This window comes from Thalia democratica, chromosome 7, assembly GCF_965202585.1.
Source record: "Thalia democratica chromosome 7, ktThaDemo2.hap1.1, whole genome shotgun sequence".
NCBI classification, from domain to species: domain Eukaryota; kingdom Metazoa; phylum Chordata; class Thaliacea; order Salpida; family Salpidae; genus Thalia; species Thalia democratica.
This window is the reverse complement of record NC_139171.1, coordinates 55,684,487-55,710,210: the sequence shown is the minus strand read 5'-3', so window position 1 is coordinate 55,710,210 and position 25,724 is coordinate 55,684,487.

Below are 25,724 nucleotides of genomic sequence, written 5' to 3'. Positions count from 1 at the left end.
GCCCACTTTGGAAAACCCTGGTCTAAACTATTGAAAATTAAAAAACTAACATTTTAACCTTTTGTCTTTTTTTATGATGTTTTGAATGTTTCTGTGTACACTTAAATATATCACATAGTAAAAGTTTCTACTCTAAAAGCTTAAGTATAAATTACATGCTAAACAAAACACCAAGTTTAAAAGAAATCAAAATTTTAGTTCATTACTGAGCAATACTTTTGTACAAAATAGAGAACATTCATCATGTTAGTTAACTTATTTAAAATTTGTTTCATATATAATTTACTGAATTCAAGTACTTTAAAAAACTGTTTTTAGTTAACTAGTTGCTGTTGAAAGAAAGAAGTTATTATCAAAATTGAGAAAAAACTCTGCAACAAAGCCAATCTGTGTTTTTCTTATTTTTAAGTCTAAGCAGCAAATCTTTAATAGGTTTTAATTGTATCAAATGTCTTAAATGAAAGATAATCAATTACATCATTTAACCGAAAAAAAAAATCGACTTAAAAAAAGTTTTGTTCGGCGGGCCACATTTACATGGTCACGGGTCGCAGACTTTTCTTTCGCAGGCCACATTCAATTCAAAATAAAAACGTTTTCGCGGGCCGTAGTTTGCCGACCCCTATTCTATATTCTAGAGACTTCAATCCGATTTTAACCAATCTATCTTTATATAATGTATTTGGTGTGCTATATCAATTACATCAAAAAGCTGTAAAACTTCCTTGGACAGAATTAATTTGATTAATTTTTTTTTTTTTGGGAAAATGTTTTTGGATCAAGTTTAGGTAATGTATTCAAGTTTAGAACGATAATATATTTTAAAGTGTTTTGTCAGAATAATAGCTGAATTAGTTTAAAAATTTTTTAGTAGTTAATAAATGGAACTTATGCAACTTTATAAAAACAATATATTATTCATTCCATTTAATTATTTCTGAACTATATATGCCTTACTCACTAAAAACTTTAAGTGCTGGTATCTTAGTGTTATTGACTAATAGGTCAATCAGGAGCGGTTTTTTTTAATAGACAGAATTTTTTAGAATTTAAATCAATTTTCTTGTTTTCATCCGTTTGAAGATAAAGTTCAGAGCAAGTGTAAATGAATATATGACTCACTATAAATTTTTGCATCATCAGCAAATAAACTTATATAACTTTAAATATCAATGTTTGAATTAATTTTGTTAATTTCAATTGAAAAAGTAGATGACTAATTACTCCACGTTGTGGTAGTCCACTGTATATCGTTAAAGGGTCTGACAGCACATCATTAATGATCACTCTTTGTAATGTCCCAATTAAAACACTATTAAACCAATTCACTAAGGATTCATATAGTGCATACTGACTAAACACTTTTAGTAATTGTTAGTGTGATACTAAATAGTTTTTATTTTTGATGTAAAACAGGGGCGTAGCGCGGGCAGGGACACTTATGCATGCGTACCACCCAAAAAAAAAAAAAAAGAAGTAAAAAAAAAGAATGTAATATTTTTATCATTTATTGTTAAATATTTTTGCTTAATTTGCCTTTTTTCAACTATGTTTATCTAGTATTCAAAAAGTTAAACGAAATTTTGAATATCAATTACTGCAATCGAAAGTGCGCACCGATATTCATGAAAAACTCCATTAGGAAAAACTTTATGATTTCATTAACTTCATAAGAGTTTAGACTCAAAAAGAAAGCAACTAATTAGTGAATCGCAGTAGTATAACCTTATGGCAGATTTTCTTACAAAAAGTTTACAAAAATACGTCACACATAAAAGAAAATTAAAGAGTTTTACAAGTAATTTTTTATGCTACAATAAATGTTAAGACTACTGCTAGTTTACGAGCGTTAACTTGACTTGAATGGTTTTCTAATTTATATTTTTAACCAAACTTTGAAACCAATAGTTTTCAAGTTCTTTAATGCTAACTTGAAACTTTTTTTTTATTTGCAAGAATGTTTTTTTTTTGCTTTGCTCTTCACAACAATTTTGATCGAATTAGGGTTTGTATTTTGTAGTGGGGCCCCTTTAAAAATTTTGAGATTTTTCAGTTTTTTTTTAATTTTACAAGTTTTTCTCCAAAAAAAATTTTTTTTTTCAAATTATTTTTTATTAAAATACTTATTAACTTGTTTTTTTTTTCAACTTTTTTATATCCCATAACCCTAAATATTTTTTTGGATAAATTCCAGTTTTGCACGACTTTCAAATTTTAGGTTTACAGAATTTTATGCAAAAATATTCTTTTTATAGTTTTTATTTTTAACTGACTTATATGTTTAAGTGTCATGATGTAACTATATTTTTTCCAAGTTTATTATTGCTTTTATACTATATGACCCATACAAGATGCTATTTGAGGGATTTCTTGCTCAACTGCTAAAAGTTTAGGTAAAAATTTTATGGGTCATATATTCTAGAAATATAATAAATATGGAAAAAATATAATTACATAATGAAACTTAATTATACAAGTCTGTTAAAAAAAAATATCAAAAAAAAAAATAGTCTTTGTATAAAAATTTGTAAACCTAATAATCGAAAGACGTGCAAAATTGGAATTTTCATGGAAAATTTATTTAGGCTCGTGTTATAAAAAAGAAATTGAAGAAAAAAAAAAGTTATAAGTTTAAACTTAGTTTAATAAGTGTGTTAATAAAAAAAGAGTGAGTGTAAAAGAATTACTATTTTTGGAGAAAAACTTCTAAATTTAAAATAATTGAAAAGAACTAAAAATTTTAAAAAGGGGCCCCACTACAAAAGCCAAACCGTAATTCGATGAATATTATTAAAAAAAGCAAGAAAAATGAACGTGCTTTACAATTTAAACAAAAGTTTTAAGTTAGCATTAAAGAGATTGAAAATTTTTGGTTTAAAACTTTGGTTTAAAAAAAAACTACTAAAAAAACATTCAAGCCAAGTTTACGCTCGTTGCTTGTTTCTGATCTTTATTTTTGTAAACGTATAGAAAAAGCATGTCGGCCTACAAAAAATAAACTTTGTTTGTGATTTTTATTTTAAACAAATACAATCAGATGAACTAAATTTAAAAAGTTTACTTTTAATTATTTTTTGAAGTTGTAATAAATTGTAATAGCAGTTACAAAGTTGGTCTATTTTAATTTCTTTGTAACTTTATTTAATTTATGTGCAGTGAGGTGTTGTTACCACTGATGTATTGTATCTAAAGAGACTGTTTTTTTATCGTAAATAAAACAGATACTTTCGTTTTATTGAATATATTCAATTTTAAAGATATAAAGTTTACTGTAAGTAGTAAAAACAATTTTTATTTAGTAAGTTTATATTTGTGTAAGTATAAATAATTCTAATGAAATTTATACTTTTTTTTAATTATTTAATTTTTAAATATATAAATATTTTTGAAAACAGTTACTTTGAACTTATTTTACTTAATGAATTCATTTCAATTATATAACTTATTAAAAGATCTATTTATACCTAATTACAAAAGTTTTAATTTAGGAGATTTTTGAGAAAAAAATTGCGCATCCCTGACCAAAATACTACGCTACGTCACTAGTGTAAACAACTTCAATGTCTTCCTTTTTGAGATAAGGAACTACCATTCAATGTAAACATGTCAGGGGCGTGTTTTGCCGGTTTCCTGTGAACCCCCTAAAATAAAAGAAAGAAAAAAGAAAAAAAAGTCTCTTAGGAAATAACGTTGTTTGTTGACTCTGTTTTGGTTATTTGATAAACTTTGAATAATGTACATATGTTGAATTTATAACTCAAAAATTATAAGTTACCGTAACAAAAAATACTCGATTTTGCCCAGCTGAAATAGATTTCAAATAAAATTTTAATTGTGACGTGATAACACGTAGAGTTTTAAAATAGCATTTTTCTTTAGGAACTTTTTTGAATGATTTATTATAAAGATTTTACATTCTGTTTTACAGGTATTTTTATATTGTTAAAAGGTCAAAAGTTTTTGTTTATCTTTAAAGATTTTATTCCAGCTGTGCTTTTTATTAATTCTGTTCAAAACAGATTATTAAAATTAATGATAATGCTTGTAAAAGTTATGTTCTCAATTGTTTTATTTAACTGATTTGCAATTTTGTTTTCGACAACTTCTAAAGGTTTTTATTAAATTTTGTATTATACAACAGATTTCTTTTTTTTCAAATTCTAAACAAATGTTCATAATATACTAAGACTACCTGTAAGTTTTGGTCTTTAATTACATATATTAGTCATAATACAATATTCGTTTTTACGTTGATTAAATAAACTGTATGTAATATATTTGTTTTAAATTAAGGATTTGAATTTTGATTTACAATTTTTAGATTTATAATTTTTTATGGTTCTTTTACTTTTAATTTGTCTAAATTTAACACAGTATAATAAATAGAAAAATATAATATTCTTCTATTACTATTAGTTATTTTTAAAGCAGAAAAAAGCATCTTAAACAAAGAATTTTTCGGCTAAATATTGCGTACTTAAATGGCAGTGCATACCTAAAAAATGCGTACTTAAGCGGCAACTTAAGAACAGAAAAAAATTATGAACCCTCTTTGAAAAATGTCTAGACACGCCTCTGAAACATGTTAACAGTTGAGAGTAAGGGACAAAATTAAAGATTAAATAGAATTAAAGATAGTAAATTAAAGTCAAAAAGGTAATAAACAATTTTTTTTGGATGTAATGTGTTCAAAATTTTGTGAATAGCCACTAGTTAAAATAGTTAACTAGTTTTTAATTAGTAATCTCTTTTTACTAAATGTTTAAGAAAAAGTTAGTTGACATTTTGAAATATTTCATTGGAAAAGCAAAACTACGTGAAAATACTTGATGTCTACAAAGTTACTTGCTACCAGTAACTAACAACTATTTGCATCTTGCTTATGATTAACCCTAAATGCGCTGAATTACAAACATTCGTCGCAATTTAGGTTGGTCAATGAGTAAGGTGGCAAAATAGCTTCAACAAACCGGAAGCGTAAGCTTTCTTTTATAATAAGTAGTGTAATTATTTTGTCGTGATAAGAAAATGTATGAGGGAGAATTGATATCACATAAATAAAACAGTTTTTTTAGTAGTGTGCTTCTAGCTAAAATTGTAAATGAAGTTAATTTTTATTGCAAACATCATTGAACTGTAAAAAAAAGTTACTACTTCTAAATAACTTATGATCATTAAAGTACACAAATTTTAGTTAAACTTAGACAAAACTAGTTTTAAAAATTTTCTTGTGGCAACTTAATATCTGTTACACAAAACTCTATTTTAATTATAATTTTCGACTTTTATACATATAAATTTTTTATGGTAAACAGTTATATACATATAAACTTTAAAATCATTGAAGGTTTCAAAATATCTTTTTGTACATAACGGAAAAACATTTGTTTAGCCCCCATAAAAGTTTCTTTGATAAAAGTTTCTTTTATTTTTAAACCCTATAATGCCGATATCAATATAATAAATCATAGAAAATATTTAAGAAAAAAAAAAACACCAAAAAAAATTGATATATTTTATTTGTGCAAAACAAAAATAATTTAACACTAGCTCTCTTGATTAAAACAGTCATAAAATATACTTCTTAAATATCTTGCAAGAAAGCACATACTACCACCGAACTTTTAGAGTAAATACTTAAAGATAAACCAACTTAAAAAATAACATGTGTTTAAACAAAAGGCTTTAAGCTTTTAATGTAATATAAAAATACATTAAGTTTACTAAGTTACTTTATATAAAATGTATTTATATCGAATTAATGAGAGTAAAAAACAAAGCAATATAATACTAAATAGTAAATGGTCGTTAAAGATCTTACTGGTTGTTAGGGATGTTACTGGACGGTGGTTGGTAAGTGAATTGGGGCTGTTAATTGGGAGGGGGTTGCCTGGTAAACAACTTGGTTGCGAGGCAGATAAACAATTTGTTGCTGATGATAACCAACCTGGTTGCTATCGAATACAGCTGGGTACCTCATACGTGGCGAAATATTACAAAATATAATCATTTAGGTAAATTAATGTGTAAAGCATATTCATATCTAAATAAGTTATAATAATCATTTAATGTTAAAATAACTTATTTTAGATTAAATTGTGTTTAAGGATTACAACCAAACGTATAAAAAAACATATGAGTCTTTTTTTTTAAAAGATTTCTGAGTGAATTCTGTATTAACTATATTTTTATTTTGAAAAGCAAATTAGTGCGAAAATATTTGAAAAAAATAATGTTTAGATTTTATTAATTTCTTCTCTGGTATATTAATATTGTGCGTAAAGCGAACTATTGAGCTTTTGTATACTTTTAACTTTGAGAAAATTTTCTAAGAAATATAAGGTTAAGCTTCGTTTAGTTTTTAACATGCCAAAATTAACATAAAGTTGTTGTCAGCAAACAATTAGAAAAAACATCCTGTTTTTAAAAGCGGTAATGACTGCTTAAACGCTTTAAAATGTTATGTCAATTTTCTGGTGGTAATAATATACAAACAAAATACATCAACTTTGCATTAGAAAATATTAAACTTGTTTGAGTTACATATGTTTTTATATAAAATAAACTTAGTTCACGCAACATTTAAGTATAAATTTTTATGATATGTCCGATTACTTTGTCTCTTTATTCTTTAAACGAAGAAAAACACTTTTCAATAAAACAGTCTTTCATAAAGTCCGTTTTGTGTTTTTTAAATACAATAAACTTAATAACTGTAGTAAAACCGCTGAATTATAATGGTATTCTGATTTCAATATAAACTTGTTAACATATCAATTTAATGAAAAAATAAGAAAATGTTGTTCTCTCAAAAATTCTTATTTTTGTGTATTCACCGACAAAATAGTTTTGTTAACTTTTTGTTCATTTTTCTCTACAGAATAATTATTTTGTCGAAAATCATTACTAACTAAAGATATGTTGACAGGATTCATGAAAATTTAAAGAATTTTATTTGTCGTAAAAGTGTCTTTATTTCAAAATATATAGTTTACTCGTGTTTATAACATTTCTAACTTTAAAATACTTTTAAACATGATGAAACCTATAAAATGTTCAAACTTTAAACATTTTAAAACTTATAGATTTACAAGTTATACAATATTTTTCTTGTGAAATTATTAACCTTATATTTATTTTTAAATATTAAGTTAATTTTACTAAAAGTCATAACAATTTGGTTTAGTATATTGACTAATATAAGAAGAACAAAAATAAGAAATAAATTTCTATTCTTAATCACATAGTTTTAAATACTAGATAGTCTAAAAGTCTCAGTTTTGTTTTATAGCTTAAACATCTCTTATTATTCATCATAGTTTGTTAAGTTTTTTGAAGTTAAAAGTAACATTAGATACATTTTATACATAAAACTTATTAATAAACTATTTTCTTAATATTTAATCACATAATGAAAACATTAAAAATTGAGCAGTTAAGTTATTATACTAAACATTTTTACTTTTATTAGTCGAAAAATTGAAAAAAAAATCTTCGATATCATAATTAAGTAAAATATTGATTTTTAACATAACATGTGGTGTTTTTGCGGTCTGCAGAAAACCAGCGTAAAAAGCGCAACTATTTTCAATGACAGAAAGTATTTTCATCAAATCATGTTTTCAAATAATTTAGTTATATTCAGTTATTTATTTTTTTAATTAAGTCGTCTTAATGTTTTCAATATTTGTTATGAAAACTTAAAAACTACAAAATAAAAAAAAACCGTATTTGTTTTAATTTTTTAATTTTTAGAACTAGCTCGGTTAATTATCTTTAAAATTTTTGTTTAAACACATACTTTAATTTTATGAAAATGAGCAACAAAAGTTTGAAGTTCTTAAAACTTTTCTAACAAAAATTGTTTACACACTAAAATGTTACTTTTGCAAAGCTAAATTAATAACGAAATTTTAGAAAATTTTTTAAGTTTAAGCATAAGCGTTTTTCTTGCTGTTAAAATACACAATATTAAGTTAGACTAAATATTTTCCACGTTCTTGTTGTGAATAGCTTAAGAGAAAAGTTTTAACGAATAAAAAAAAAAAAAGTAATTTAAATGAATTTTTTCAAAAGTATCATTAATGGTTTAGTTTACCTTTTTTATCGAAAACAGCTCAAAATTCTAAAAATTGTTAACTAATCAAAGAAGTTTCAAAGTGTTTTAACACAAATGTAGTAATTCAAAAACACTTTTGAATTAAAAACTTTGTTGAAGGCTTATAAAAAACACCTTATAATAAGCTTTTTAAAATCAAACATTGGGTAAGAAGTTTTTTATTGACAACTAATACTCAATCGAACTTTTTTGTAACAGCAAGTGGTTTGATGTTAATCAGTAATTTAACTTCAGTTATTTTATTGAGTTTTAAATTTATTTATCAACTACATCAAGGTTTCATGACTCATTTGCTTTAAAAACAAATATTTGTGATCTGTAACAAATTCTCTTAAGTGTGGAGTGGTTTTAATATCTAAAGTATAATGAATGAAGTATGACTTTTTGAACTCAATTTGATAATTTAACGTATGTATTAAGTAATTCCGTTTATTTGGACTGTGAAGCATTGAAACGCTAAAGTTAAAGCTTTTTAAGAATTACTGTTAATAACCAAAAGACTTATTAATATTTGCAATTGTTAAATTGTTTTTTAATTATTAATCTTTTTTTATATGTTTAAATACAAAAAGGTGTTACAGTAGATTCAAAAAAAAAAGTGTTTTGTGTTCATGTATTCTAATTTTCAGTTATGTCATCTTCTATCTAGGTCAGGGTTTCCCAAATTCATTTACTAAATCGCCCCCTTTTCGGAAATATTTCGGAAAAAAATCGTACCCATGATTTTATACAGTTATTTTCATCTTGGGTACCACTTTTGAGCAAAAAAAGTTGTGCTTGATATGTAATTTAGACTGCTACTTCTTAGGCAGACACTTTTGGGCTGTGTTCAAAGTAATTCACAGGTATCGAGAAAATAGTTTGCAATTATTTTATTATAGCCTGGTAGAGTGTTTTAAAATACTTAATTATCGAAAAGCTTTATGTATTATATAATCAATTCTGTGCAAATATTAAACCATATATATCTTTGTACCTTTAGATACCCTTTCAAATCCAAATGCTCCATTTAAGATCGTTATAATTTGTCCTTTCGTGTTTGCACAATCCCTTTACAAATTAGGCAGTAAAAATAATTAAAAGTTTAGATATGTGAAAGAAATAAAATACTAAAAGATCCTTTAACTAATGATTTTTTATCAAACTTAATATTACAACTTAGAAATTTGAAAACTTAAAATAGAAAATTTTAAACGCGATTTTTAAATAAATTACTTAATTCTATACAGACTTTAACAGATTGTTTTACCTCAGTAAAATTTTACTTTAAAAATTAAAATTAGTTTTTCTTTAATATTTACAGTTTTAAATAATAAGAACAACTGTAATGTAATAAAATATGAATTGTCTTTTTACACTCCAGATCCTCTGACAAGATTTTAGTTAGTCGATATCTTTATCTTGTTAAATATAAACTTGTTTTTACCAATTCTTAATAAGTAAGTATTTATGCATAGTATAAAAAGTTTTACTTAAACTTAAAAAAAAAAAAAAATAAATGTTGTTAAAAAGTTTTTAACACTCCACTTTATTAAAACGTTTGCATTATACAAAAACTTAAAAGAAACAATACTTACGATGACCCATATCTAGTTTAAATTTACCAAAGATTATCACAGCCAACATAAGCTTACAACAATTGAAAACTTATCATAGGTTAAAATTAAAAATGTTTGTATATAATATATTTTCTTTTTAACGACCATTTTGACAGTCGAAAATCTATTTTAAAATAATCAGTAACTTTTCACAAAGTTAAAACTTACTATATGTCAGTATATGTAGTTATTTAGTTGTAACTTCTTTTGTAAAAACAAGTATTTAATTTTATCATTAAGAGATTTTTTAAGAATGTTGTGTTAATACAATGTTTAATTTGTAAATGTACTTTGAGATAATTTTTTATTAGCAATTTTTTTTTGTTACATTAAAATTTTTACTTATTAATATTCTAAAAATCAATTCAATATGATTAATCAAATTATACAATTATACAGTATCAATCATTAGCCATATATTGTTTTTGATAAGTACACTTAATAACATTATTCTTACTGTAACTTGAAATTCTTTTTATTTTTTTTTTACATTTGTGTTCATTTAAATTTTTAAAGCAACATGCTTTGGTAGAATTTAATCAAACTTTAACCTGAACTTTAAGTATGACAAAATGTTTTACTTTATGAAATACTAAACGAAAATAAACATAAATGATAATTTTAATTTCATAAATTAATAAAAAATTATTTTCATTTATAAAAATGTATCTTTTTTTAATATGAAACTTAAGTAAACATAATTATGCTTTTAATATTTATTTGTGTTTTACTTTTTACGTATTTTTAATATAAGAACTACTTTTGTGAGAAAGAACAAAAAATAGACGAGGTTTATAAACTGACACAAAAAAAAAATTATACAAAAATTTCAGTACATTTTACAAGACAGCCCTTAAAATGGTAGACATTTGTTTAAAATTATAAAAATAAATATTGAGTTTCAGCTAACTCTGTATTATTTTAATGTATGATTATCATACAAATTATAATAAATATTTAATCTAGATATTGTTTATTGAACGAGAAAAAAAGACGCTAAAATTATTTGGTTGTAGGACGTGGTTCACGAAAAAACCTTTCGGTTATCGAGTCACACACCATTTGAATACAGTTCAACGTCTTGTCCAGGATATTTGTTGTAAGATTTAAGTTGTAATACTTACTTAAACAAATTATTTAATAAATGCGCATTAAGTTTTTTTGTTAGTTAACTAGTTTGTTGTACATATTACTATATTTGATAAAGTTCATAAAAAAAAACAGTTACAATAACCTCTCGCTTATTTACGCACATTGTGTCCACAGAAAAAGTGCGTAAAGATATGAGAGATCGTAAAGATACGAGAGGTACCAAATATACTTACTATAATGACTGTTTTTTGATATTGCTTTTAGTTAAAAGCAGACTGGGGATTTTCCCACTTTTAACAATTTTTGTTTACTTAATTTATTGATATATATAAAACAAAAGCTAAAACTATACATACAGTAAAAAAAAAGAATTTAAATTTATATAAAATAATAATACTTGTAGAAAAATTTTACTAATTTTAATAATAAGAAGGTTTTACCTTTATTTATATGTGACTTATTTGGTACTTAACATTTATATTTTATTCTACTTAGCAAATTCAATTTATAATTAAGCATTTGTTTACAATTAATAAATGGTTTGGTGTCTATATTAAGATTTGTTTCTATAGCCTTTTACAAAAATAGGAATTTGGTGCTGTAATGGTTTTCTTCGTTTGTACAAAAATATTTAAAGTATAACAAAAATGTTAATACTGAGGTATAACTAAATGTTTATCAATTAGTCAAGAAACATAAGTTTACAAATTTTGTAGATATAGAGAGGTGATTTAGTATTTAAAAACATATTTTAAATTAAAAATATAGAATAACTTTAAATTTTGTAATATTGAAAAAAATTAAAATTTTTACTTTTTGAATTTATTAGAATTCTAAAATGCGTAACTAAAAGAGAGTGCGTAACGTCACGAGTGCGTAAAGATTTGAAAGGTTACTGTACTCATTTTTTTTTCCAGGTAAAAATGATATTTAATACAAAGAAAATTGTAGTTTACTTTGACTTTTGTTAGATTAAATTTAGTTTAAGTTTTTCAAACTTATTTAATTTGTTATTATTCTTTTTAGTCTCGAGCAGTCTACAACTGTTAAAACATATTTAGGTAAACAAAATACTTTATATAACAAAACAAGCTTAAAAGATAATAAATATAAAGTTTAGTTGCTAAAACTTGAAAATATGACACTCTCGACTTAATAAAAGAGGTTGTTACTTAGAAAAGTGTTAAGACATTGTTTTTTATTTGAATATGTTAAATATTTAAATTTCTATAGAACATAACTATTATACAACAAGTTACAGTAAAAATAAATAAAAGTTAAACTTGTATAGATATAACTTTAACTTAGTATACAGATATAGATCAAATAGTAAAATAGTTTTGAAAAAAAGTAAACATTTCATTGGACATTTAGTTAAGAATTTTTATTAGATTTGTCTTTGAAAGAAACTATTAAGTATCCAAGAGGAATCTTAATCGATAATTGAAAAGTTCTTAGTGTATCAGGTCCAAGGACCAATTATTTTGACTGTTTTTTTTTTTCTTTCAATATACTATTAATGATAATATTAAAATTACGTTGTATAATGACTTAGAATTCTTTCTTTAAAATAACAAACTTTTTCTACAATCAAATTTAAATCTTTTTTTTTTTTAATATTTATTTGATTTTAGAAAAATGTATAAATAAATTTGTAACATCAACTTTAAAATTATTTGTTTAATCTATTACTTATTTTAGAAATGGATAAAAAAGGTAGACTAAGGAAGTATTATATTTAAAGATTTTGATTTAATAAGAATGCTTAGTTTCTGTAGAAGTTTTTTTAAAACTAACAAATACTGTTGTTAAGTTGTATCTATATATTTTTTTGTTTTTTCATTTTATTAACTATTACTATTAGTTATTTTACATCTTTACATTTTAGGCACTAACATATTGTCTGTTTCCAAAAAAAAAAAATAAAGAAACAACCAATTATAACTAAAGTTACATAATATGTTTTTTATGAACACGTTTAAATAAAGTTGGTAAACGTCACAAAAAAGTGAAAATATTCAGAACAATCTTTAAATCGTCGAAGAAAGAGTTAAAAATAATTTCATAGCGGTAGGTAGTAAATTGTTTCTTTTTTTTTAGTTTAAAAATATTTTATTAAATAAATATAATATATTTAACAACTAGCTGCCGCCAGAGTCAGAAGCCGAAGTAGCCGAATTGCGACAAATTAGATGGCTGAATTTAAAGACCCCCGGATGGTTCGGCGTATTTGTATACCAACTAGACTTAGATTATTAAACAATCGAATGGTTTTTCAACTGAAAGAACTGAGAAGTTTGAGCATTTGACTGAACACGAGACATTAGTCGGTGAACAGTATCTTGTTTGCATGAATCAGTTGGAAACTGGAGTGGAAATGATCCGTCTTTACTGTGATGTTGACCATCATTTATGTAAGGTGTATGTAGAAAAATGGTTTGTAATGTTCGCAGAATAAATTTTCGTGATACAAAAATGTAAATTCATAGATCAAGCTGTTCTAACAATAAAATTTGCATACTGTTTTTCTCATTCAAGCAAAATGTTATTTTTTTATTTTAGTTATTATTGTTTTAATTTTTTTTGGGCTTGTTGTAAACATGAAATTGGTTTTACTAATATTTAAGGACAAAAGTCTACAAAAATTTAAAACTGAAACTTTTCTAAAAACTAACATATTCTATTTTAGTTTTAATAATATAAAAAAATTCATTTATTTAAAATAACTTTTATACTAAATAGTCAATCACGTCATGATTCTGCTATTTAAGAAGCTTTAAGTGCGCTAAATGTACTTCAAGTACTTTTTTTAAGAACATAAACATTATCACAATACTATATAACAGTTTTAATTTTATCTTATTGAATAGAACAAAACTGAAAATACCAAATAAAAATGGCTTGATAGCAATTTTTAAAATGCTGTGTTGAGACCATTCTCATTTTGGTTTCAGAGAAGGCCATTTAACTAACTTTACTTTTTCAAAATCGGTCAAATGATTACTTTCTCATATGATAAAGTTTGAGCAGTTCGTGTTGTCAAAATAAGTCGAATGATTTTTTGATTTAACTGAACAAAAATATTCAGCTATACAAGTTGTGATACTTTGTAATAAAAAGAAAAAAAATGTACTTGTTTAAAAATAAAACCACTTAATTAAAACAGTTTATTAACTCTAGAGAGCTTATATATTTCAGATTATTTAAAAAAAATTTGTTGGCTAGCAGCAAGTTTAAATTTTAAGCCTTTTTAATATTTAAATATGCTTAATGTCCGTTCTGGATAAGACTATAAAAGATATCCGTGGTGTGCGACTCGATAACCGAAAGGTTTTTTCGTGCACTAGGTCCTAAGACTAAATATTTTGAGCGCTATTATTTTGGTCACTTTTAAATTTCGCATTCATTTCAATAAACCATAATGACTAGCGAAACAATAATTTCTTAGGTCCTTGGTTTCAAAGATAAATCATTAATATATACAGCATTTAATCAAAAAATATATCTTGGCACTATTAATCTCTTGAAATAATATCTCTCCTTAATGTGTTAATTGATTAAACAGCTAAATAAAATTGATAAATAAATACAAGATACAGTAAAAATTAATTATTTTGTTATATAAATACAATATAACAAAAAAAAATAATTAACAAAAATTATTTTAAAAACAGTTAATAAGTAAAAATAAATTAATTAAAAAGAAAAAAAGCTACCGACCGAAGGTGGGTTAGGGGTAATAGTGGTAGTAAAAATGAATAATTAGTAAAAAAAATAAAAATTAAGTTATTTATTAAAAACAAAACAAGTTACCGACCAATTGTAAGGGTTAGGGCTAACAGTGATAGAAAAAAAAAATCAACCCGTGCTAAAATTCCTACGTGCAAAATTGTCTTCATTCAATTTTATCTTCGTGCAATTTTATTCCCGTTTGCAAAAATGTCTTCGTGAAAATTTGTCTCCTCATGCATTTTTGCACGCTCGTGCAAATATGACAGCTACCATGGTTAGGAATAAGAGTATAAATGTTATTAATATTCTACCGTATTGACAATTTACCACGTTTGCATAATGAAAATGAAATCATTTCGAAATACTTACAATTGCAGCCAAACCCATATTTGTTAACAAGTTAACTTTATAAAGAAGCTATTAAAATTTTTGAAATAGTTTTCAAATCTTTAAAAAACCAATTAGTACCCAGTTAGTAGTAGAAAAAGCTCACATTGTAAACTTTACAGCACAAAATTGGCCTGTTTTCGGATAAATTTATCAATTTTTTTCATTTTGCTTAGGATTTTGTTTTTAGTATGTAAAAAATCAAAAGCACAATAAAACCTAATAAAAGCCGCAAAAAATTAACCAAGTAAAGTTTAAATTAAATGCTTTTAATTTTTCTTTCTTATCTTATTTTACTAAGGGGTGGCACGAAATCAAATAACACGTCCCTTGTGCGTTCATTAGGAACATTTGCTAATTTTTATTTTGATAGTAGACACATATAAGTATTTTACATTTTTTAAAATTTTTGTCAAGATAAATAAGTTTTACAATGGTAAAAGAACATCTGCTTCAATTATTTTTTATTTAAATAACGATTTTTCATCTATTGTTATTAGTAGAAACAACAAACAAAACAAGTTAATATAGTAAATAAAAAGACTAATTGTAAGGTCGGTCCTTTAAAAAGTTATGAAACTAATATTTAAACAAATATTCTGAAGATTTTGCAATTTAAACTTCAGTTTTTGTGCTTGTTCTTTAAAAACTATGCTTTAATATACAGTAGACTACCGCTTAAGTACGAACTTTTTTTGGTACGCACCACGCCTTAAGTACGCACTTATCAAGAAAGGTAGAATGGCCAACCTTCTGAGTTAGCCTAAGACTTTCACAAATTTTAAACTAGGGTGAGTAATCCTGAGTAGTCTAAGTGGCCTGAAATTGTGACAGTCCTGTTATTAAATGTTAATAGACTAAATACTTATGTAGTGGTTGCAGAAAAGTGAAAAGAATAATGATATTTGAGCTGTAATGCTATTAAATAAATAAATCTAGATGACAAAGCTAAAAAACCTACAAATACAACATAGTTAAGTCATAACTTAATTTAAATGTACACACATTAATGTTTTCAAAATGTTTGGTAAACAAAATGTAGTTTGGTACTTTACCTCTAACAAAACAAAATATGGCTTAATATTCTATTTTATACCATTGACTGACATTGACTTTCTATATTAATAGTATGTATTAATTATGTAGAAAATTTTTATAGACAAAATAAGTCATTTTAAAATATAATAAAAAGTTTTGCAGATTAGAAATATGTACTAAATGTTTTTAAAATAAAAAGACTTGTTTATTTGGCTTAATTATTTGGTGGCTAGTTGTAAGAAAAAAAAACAAACAGCTAAAGTTCATATTATACTATGTCTTCAAAAAGTACGCACTACTCGTGCTAAGTACGCACTTTTTGGTCGGGTTCAATTTGCGTACTTAAGCGGTAGTGTACTGTATAAATTTCAAATTTTTAGTTTTACAGGTGTTTACTTAAAAGTAATTTCTCAATTAATAAAACTTTCAATTCTTATTGAAGAAAAATTGATAATAATAACAGAAACTTTTTTAAGATTAGTTTACTGAGTTATTATTTAACGTATACTATTTTGATTTTGTACAAAACTAAATATATAAAGTATAATAAAAACAATTATTTTGTTTATTAAAAATAGTTTTATTGTAAACAAGTACATGATAGTATAAAACGTCCAAAATACTAGTTTAAAATATTAGTTTCCAAAAACGTTTAACTTAAACCTATTAAAAATTTTATAATATAAAAAAGTTATTTAAAACGAAAATATTTTAAATTATAAGTAAAATAAGTTTGTTACATTATTATATATAAACACTAGTTAAGAAGGATATGACTCCTTAAACATTAGTTATATTTTAAAAAAGATATAGCCGTTTATATTTTGTGTAGTGAATTCACAAATGAACATTCTTAACAATTTTATTAAATTTCAGAAATTTTCAAGCAGATATAGCTCTTGAGATCTTTTTCGACTCAAAACATTTCTTCGGTCCATTCTTCCCGTTCAGTGTCAAAGACGGCAACTTTGCTCCTGTTGTCCATGAAAATCAGTATTTTTTCACCAGCTGTAAACGACCCGCGCACATTTTTGAAACCGACGTCCGCAAATGGACTTTTTACAACGGAGAATGCGTCTACGACGCGAGGTCTACACGCGTTTACGGAGAATATGTCGCTAAACGCGTCGTAGACCTCGCGCTCTTCGCTTCCTCCTCCAAACGCCTCCAACCTGCTGGCCATCTGGACAAGGCAGTGCCCGCTCCTGCCCTTGATCATTTTGGGCATGCCGGTCCACTCGTTTGAAACGTGGCAGTACGCCTCGTTGGTTCTCAATTTGATGGACGGGTGATCCAAGGTGCCGCCTGAAACCACCACCCTGCCTCGGAACGTGCAGCTCGCGGCACACTCCCGCGCCTCGTTCATTTTCGCGATGCTTTTCTTTTCAAGTGTCTCGGTGTCGAAGTAGAAGCAGCTTTTTGTTGGTGTTCTGTCCGCGGCTGCCCCCGATGAAATACACCCTGTCCATGAAAGCGCTTAGACTGTAGCTTTCTACTGAGTCCTTTATTGAACTGACCGGTTTCCACGTGTGCACAGCAAAATCGTTCTTTCTGGCGTTTATCGAACCTCCGCTTCTGTCGTTAAAAAACAAGTAGAACTGGTGTCGAACGTTGACCGCTTTGATATAGTGGCATTTGGGCAATTCTTTCAGCAATGTGACGTCGTCGAAGTTTTCCCCGTCGACTCTAAATACATTACGATCAGTGGTATTTTTTCGGGTTTTATACCGCCGCAAACCAGAATGGAAAACTTTCTCAGACCGCAGCACCTGTCATTTTCTTTGTAGTTTGCTTTGTTAATTCGAACGTCCCTGACCACTTTAACGCATTCCTTGTTATGCATAAACACGGAAATGGACCGCATGGAGCGAGATTTGCTGACTATTCCATTCAAAACTTCATCAGGTAATAATGAAATGCGGATTTTCACGAACAACTTTTCAGCAACTATTTCCTCTCGTCGTACCTGTGGCTCAACCATGCGTGCGCTCCATAACTTCCAACTCCGAGTCGACGTGCAGCTCGGTCCTGGACATAATTTTTTCTACAGATGAAAATTCCAGATGTAAAAAAATTTTGCTTTTTCTCACCGTCGCGAAATAGCTATAAACAAATCTGCTGGTTTGTCGCGCGACGTTGGCTAAGCTGAATACTGCTGCTAGTTGGTGGTGAGTTGCTACGTTTTGTAGATTGACTTCCGCTTTCATGAGTCTGGGAGTCATTGTTTTGTCTGTGAAATATTTTACCTATTTTAAGAGGTAAGATCACATTAGAGCCTTTACCGTGTCCATTTACTAAAAAAGTTAAGTTAAATAAATTTTCGTTTTTCAATAAAACTGTTGTGAAAAAATATGTAATAGCATTACTGTGATTAATGAGCATAACTTTGCTTTATTATCATTTTCCGAATAACAGCTGCATATTACTTACTTTTTTCATAATATATGTATAACAATCAAATTTAGTTGAATATTATACTTTTGTTGTTTTAAACCAGTTGTAACAAAATTATTTTGTGAGATTTTTAAATTGTTCTAGATTGACCTATTTTAATTCTAAACTTGAGTATACAAAAATAATTAGCATGGTATATAAGCCTACATTTCAAAATATTTGGTCTTCATATAGTTTCAAATGTATTTTTAAATATCTAAGCATAAAATAGACAAAAAATAAAATCTTATTTCTAAATGAAAGCATATTTACTACTTAGCATGTAAAAATAATTAAAATTCCATGATTTTTAGTGATTTTCTTTGAAAATTTCTCAAATTCCAGGTCTTCCAGATTTTTTTAACCTAAATTGTCATATTCTAGGTTTTTAAATAATTCCAGTTTTTCTTGCAATATTACAGAATGCAATATTTTTACAAATTTATCTTACCTTTTGTAAGCAGATTCTTCAACTTTTTCAGTTCATTTTGGTCGACACTTTTTAAAGCGTTTGTCTTACATTTTTTTGTAAATTTATAAACTTCAGGCTCTTTAGAAATGGAAAAGGTTTTTAGCAACAGATCAGTCTCACTTTCAAGCTTCAGTTTCTTTGCTTTAGATCCTTCAGAGTTCTTGTTGTTATTTGAACTCGCGACAAGAGAATTTTCTGGTTTTACCCGCATTATCAGTTGTAAAAAACAGCTGAAAATAAAAAGTTGATAAGTGTATTGTGTAACAATTCTTATAAAAGCTTAAGTATAATATTTTTATACTACGCACAATTTGCGTAGCGTGGATTTTTATTGCTAACAATGAAAAAAAAACCTTTTTTTTTTTGTTAGATGAAGACTTTTTCTATCATAATAAATCGCTTATGTTACATTTGTTAAAATCTTCTTAAAAGTAAAAATAAATTAAAAAAAAAGAATTATTGAGGAAAATAGGTTTCTAAAAGAGTAAGTGAAAATTGATAATTAAACTATTTACAAGAATTTGAAAATAAAAATGCCATTAGTTAAAAGACTTAAAAATTGTTAGCTAACATAAGAGTATTATATTTTGAAGAGGCTCTACAGTATAAATTAAAAGTAGAACAAAACTTATATAAAACTAATTTTATTTAATTAAGAAATACAGCTAATATGATATTATATCTTTAAGTTTTACATTACTTTAAAAATATAGGATTGATACCAAACTCAGAGTATTTTTTTTACTAAAATTTAACTTAACAAAAAAAAAAGCCTAAACAGACTTAAAATAGAAAAGTATACAAACAAAGAAAGTTTTATGTACAAACTACAGTTTAGATAAAACTAGATCAGCTCTACAATTTTAAAAGAGTCAAATTTTATATATATATTAATAAATTTAAAACACAACTGTTATTTTTTAATTAAAAGATAAGAGATCTGATTATCTCATACAAGCTTAATTTTCTAAAAAAATTCTAGGATATATGTATACCTGAATATTTAAATTCACTAAAAGGTTATTATGACAACAATTCAAACTTACCTTTTAATAAACAAAAAATATATATCTTTATGTCATAAATAATTATTAAACTACACCGTTTGGTCTTTTAAAATGTTAAAGCAATTTTTATTAGAGTTAAAGAGTCATAAGTACAATTTTATTCACTTTTTTTTATCTGATTCCTATTTAAGTAAGAAACTTATTTCTATACCACTTTACTGATACATTACAAAACGTTTTTACTATTCAACTGGCTTAAATATTTATCAGCATAAAAGTGTAAATCTGGATTGGATTTAAAAAAATAAAAGTTTCTAATACCTTTTAATGTTTTAGTTTTGGCACTGCACACTAACAAACCTAAGAGAACAAAACTACACCTTAAATAAAGTAGGGTTAAAAATTTTGAATGAACATCTTCATTTAAACTTAAAAAAAATAAATTATTTTGAAATAAAATCTTGCTCAACTGAAAGAGAGTTAACCTTTGACTTCAACATTCAAATTTTTAAATTTAGTTTTTTATTACTGATTTTACATTATTTGTTTCTAACACACAAAAACCACTTAACTTATTTGTTGTAAAATAGAAAAAAAAATCTTAATTTATACTAAACTGGAATCCAGTATACGTTTATAAAAAATATTATAACAATATGAAAATATAAACTATAAATGTTTTTCATAATAACTTATTAGTAATATACTTATTTTTTTGATATTTATTATTATTTTGCAGTTATGCTATAGAGCTTTACCTTAAACTCATTATCATAATACGTCCTTGTAAAAAGTGTATGCATTTTCATAAAATTTGATTGAAAATTTAAAGAAAAATCTTATTTACTCTGTCAACTTGAAAATAAAAACTCTCTTATGTTATTTCTAGACTATATTTAGTTTTTTTTTTGTTGAAAACAATGAAGTATAATTACTAACATTTAAAAAAAACTAAAAATAACCATATAATAAATAACGATTGAGTTCGAAAGTTTTTAGTATATACTTTAATATCATTTGGGTAGTAAAAATTTTATTAATAAATCTCTTTACAATTCAACTAATGTTTATAATCCTGAAAACAAATGTTTTAAGTTCATTATTTTTGTTTCGTTAATACACATATACCATAAAAATTAAAGTATTTTCTTATTAGTTATTGATCATTAAATATATACATTTGTTAGCATATCATCTAAACTAAAAGAAAATAAGTTTGCTATCTTTTTGACAGCAAACTTTATGTTCTAAAGATATTATGTTTTGTACTGTTAGTGATACCAAGGAATGTCATTACCAATAGACATTTTAGTTTTAAGATTTATAAGAAATTAAAACGTTCCTTCTGTTTATTATTGAATCAACAAACAATATTCAATTTTGAAAGTTTCAATGTTGTCAAACTTTTAAAAACGTGTTTTAGACCAGTGCTTCTGAAATGGGGTTCCGCGGAACCCTAGGGTTCCGCAACGCCTCTCAGGGGTTCCGCGAAGCCTTTCGAAACTAAAAAAAAAATAAAAAAAAAAATATATATATAAAACTTCAAAAAAAAAACACATAAAATGGAAAACATATATAATTATAGCACTCATTGATCTGCTTAGTGTGTATCTAGTGGTAGAAATTTCAATAGGTAAACATTATTAATAGGTGTCCTGGTTGCACAATTTTTTGAATTTCTATTTTTAGTGAAGTCATTAAAATACTGGTATTATCACTAAAGCAAAAAATGTAGGAGCAATCAAAACAAATTCTAAATGTTTAGACAATAAAACTAAATAAAAAATCTTTATCAGAAACTTATTTCTGGTATATTATATTTTTTCAAATGCTGTAAAAATGTTTAAAAAGATGTCTATTAGCTTGATATAAAATTTAATATGTATAAAACCTTATTTTCTACTTAAAAAATGCTACTATAATGAAATGAAATGTGTCGAAAATTATTTCATCAGCAAGGGTTTAGAGTGGAATAAATGTGTCGGCATTTGTACTGACGGTGCAGCGTATATGACTGGGTCCAAAAAGGGTGTAGTGAGGAAAATAAAGGATAAAGCAGTTAAAGCTAAATGGATACATTGTTTTTTACATAGAGAAAATTTGACAACAAAACGTGTAGTAAAATTTATTTTACCATTCACCACCACTTATCTTTGCGAGTCCGGCTTTTCGCATGTAACAAACATTAAAATGAAGCAAAGGAACTGAATACTGACTCCAACCTTATCTGCCTGTCTCCGTCTTAGTCTATCCAAAATCCAGCAACACATTGACATGCTTGTTGCTAAGAGACAAGTTCAAGCTTCGCACTAAATGTTTTTTTATTGATTTTTTGTTAGGCATCTTACCCGTTTATTACAGTAATCTGTGAATTCGATTAGGTTCATGATCATTTCGTTATTGTTTGTAGCTCTCATTTTGTTTTTATTATGCAAGGAAATATTTTTATGACGTTGCGATTAATCATGTTTGTTTTCATTTATTTATTATAGAATAATAAAATACCTATTGCCTCTGGCGCACTCTGAGTTTGACTCGACTTAATACTTTTACAATTGGTATGATTTCTAAAATGATATAGTTATGCTGAAAAATTAGTTTTTCACTGAAATTCTTTTGTTTTTTGCAGGAAATATTATATTAAACATTTTATGTAAAATTAAATTAGGGGTTCCGCGGAAAAGTTGAACTTTGGAAAAGGGTTCCGCCACTAGAAAAAGGTTCAGAAGCACTGTTTTAGACGATAAAATAATTATATTCTTAGATTTAAAACTAGTTTATAGTTGTAGGTTTAGAAACCATTTAAACTGTTAAAAACAATTTTTATAAAATAAAAGTTATGTTCTTTTTGATTTTATTTATTTTTGTTAAAGAGACTAAGCAGTAAATCTAGAATAATAGTTTATTGATAGCAAACATTAATACTTAAAAAAAAACTAACAATTGATACGATGTTTGTACATTGTGTAGTCAGATTTACTCCATAAAAAATAACAATAACTAATTTATACTTAAAACTTTTTTATTAGTTAATTGTAATTTTTTGTACATATAAATAGTTAAGGTAACACAATTATCGTTTACAGGTTTTTATAATCTAGTGAACTATTTCTAATTTTATGTGAACACATTTAACCACATTTATTTACATGTAACGTGAATACATAATATAGTTGGAAACAGAGCGACAACTGCTTATTATAGTTAAAGAACACACTAGGCCAAAAAGTATAGCATTATTTTCTTATATCGAACAATTTATACTTTTTTTTAGTGTTTTGATGTTGAGCAGTTGAGTCAATATAACTAAAAAACTCAAACTAAGTTATTTAACTAGGTCTTTGTAAATGATCTTGAATTAAACTTAACGGTTTTAATAGTCCATTTTTATTCTGATTAGCTGTTTAGCTTTTATTGTCAATATGATAATTTTTCTACTGATTTTTTTAAAAGTTTTTTAGTATTTTTTGACTGTTTAGTTTATTAAGTATTTATTTTATTTTGTGTAGGAAACTAATTAGTTTTTGAAAGCCATGCTCTAACAATTTGTAAGGGAAAAGCGTTGTTATTTATTAACTGCTTTCAAAATGTTAAATATCTTAACACGAAACTGGTGTTTTAAATTTACAATTTTCTTAATTCATTTGTATTAATTTTAACAATATCTTTCAACTTAAGATGTCGTATACTTGAAATCAACATAAACAGAACATGAAAAACTTAAAGGTTTATGTACTAATTTGACATCTTTGATCATTACTAAAAATAAAAAGACACGAACACAAAGATAATGCTTTATTGTTATAAAAATTTAGTTTAGTGCATTAAAAGACACTTTTGCAAGAAAATTTATCTAGTTTGTACTGGACCTTTCTAAAACTATTATAAAACATGAGAGTTTTTCGAAAAAAGTTTTGTTAATACTTCTAAAGAATAAAAATTAATTTTACGTATTTACAAAAATAACTTAAATAACAAACTTTTGTTGGAGTACTTTCCATCGCTGGCAAACGCAAACCCGCTGGAGCAAGCTAAAGGAAGATCGACTCCGTCGTGCCACTGATCCGTATCCAAGTTGTAAACTTCTACAGAATTTGTCACTTCGTCCTCAAAATCTATTTGGTTCTCCCCTCCCAACACGTACACGAGGTTGCCCACCCTGCACACTCCGAAGTTCCACCGCTTCCTCTTCATCGGCGCCACCAGAGTGAACTCGTTCGTCCGTGGCGAGTACATTTCCACGCTGTTGAGCTCATATGAGCATTCGTTCCACCAGCCGAAGACGAACAACTTGTTCTCGTACACGACCGCTTTGGCGCTGTCTCTTTTAATCTTCATTCTGACGGGCGAAGTGATCTGGCTGTTTGAAACCGGGTCGAATATCAAGACGGTGTCCAAGCTTTCAGAGTCGCTTCGATCGTGCTGGACCTCGCCTCCTATGAGCCACACTTGGTTGAGGTACTCCACCGCTGCAAATTTGTTGTAGTCCACTTTCAACCCGACGGTCCTCCACTTTTTGCTGACCGGACTGTACAGCCTGCTTTCGCCGTGGTCGTTCACCATAAAAATTTGGTTTCTGAAAACGCAGGCGCAAAAATCTACGTCAATTTTATCAGATTCAAACTGGTGAAATGCGTTTCTTTCTGACTGGGACAAGACTCCTTGACCTAAGTTTGAACTCTTTCCCATTATATAATACTCCTCATTGATTTTGAAAAAACCTTTTACATTATGTAATGGCGAGTTACTGACATGAACCCATTTCTTTTCTTTTACTAGGTATTCCAGGATTACAAACTTACCATCCCCATATGCATTGACAACGATTGACTTTACTTGTTCTTTATCTATAAATTTTAAATTTAGATAAATAACAGCTACAAGGTATTTTCTATTTTAAATAAAAAAATATTTAATATTTTATTTTTTCAATATTTGAAGATAACTTATTATAAGACAAATAGATATTAGTGAGTGTTGTTTAAATCAAAATACTTATTGGAACAAAAACTAATTTGATAAAAAATGTTTGTGCTTTCATTTTTCAATTGTAGTTTCTAATTGATTATGTTAACTCTTATAAGACTTAAAAAAACTAATGTGATCAGTAAAAATTAAAACCATGAATAAAAAACCATAAATATAACTTTTTGAGTTAAATGTTTAGAATAGGAAACATGTAAAACGTATGTTTGTATTAGAAGGGTGAATGTTAATATAATATAAAAAGTATTGAGAGTTTTAAAATTGACTTTTTATTAAAAGACAAGTTTTAACTAAACTTCAAAAACAGTTAAGATTTAATATTATTTTTTTTATTGAGGAGAACTGGCTCAACAAAAAGGTTTTAAAAATAGTTAAAACAAAATATAGTGCAAAAACTAATTGAAATTAGAGTAGTGTGCTTTCAAATATATAAGTTGCTCGAGTTTGTAACAACAAATACTTCTTTTCTTAGGACAGGTGTTGTTTTTTGAAAGTTTTTGAAGTTTATGTCATAAAGTACTTAATATGTACTTTTGAACAGCCTTATAACTTGTATTTTTTTTCAACTAATGAAATTATTATGACATCAAAACAAATAAATTTATAAATTCACAGCTTAAAATAAAAATTTAAAAAGTTACTGGAATAGAATACATTGCAGGGTTATAATATAGTGTACAACCACATGAAACCATAATTAAATTCAAACTTAACTTGAAACTAAATGATACTCAAAGGTATTATTATTATCTCTACTACTTATAAAAGCTAGTTATGACTTTTTGTAGTTATAAATTTTATTAAAGAACATATCAAAAACTAAAAAGTAAAGAACATTATACTTTAGAAAATATTTTAAT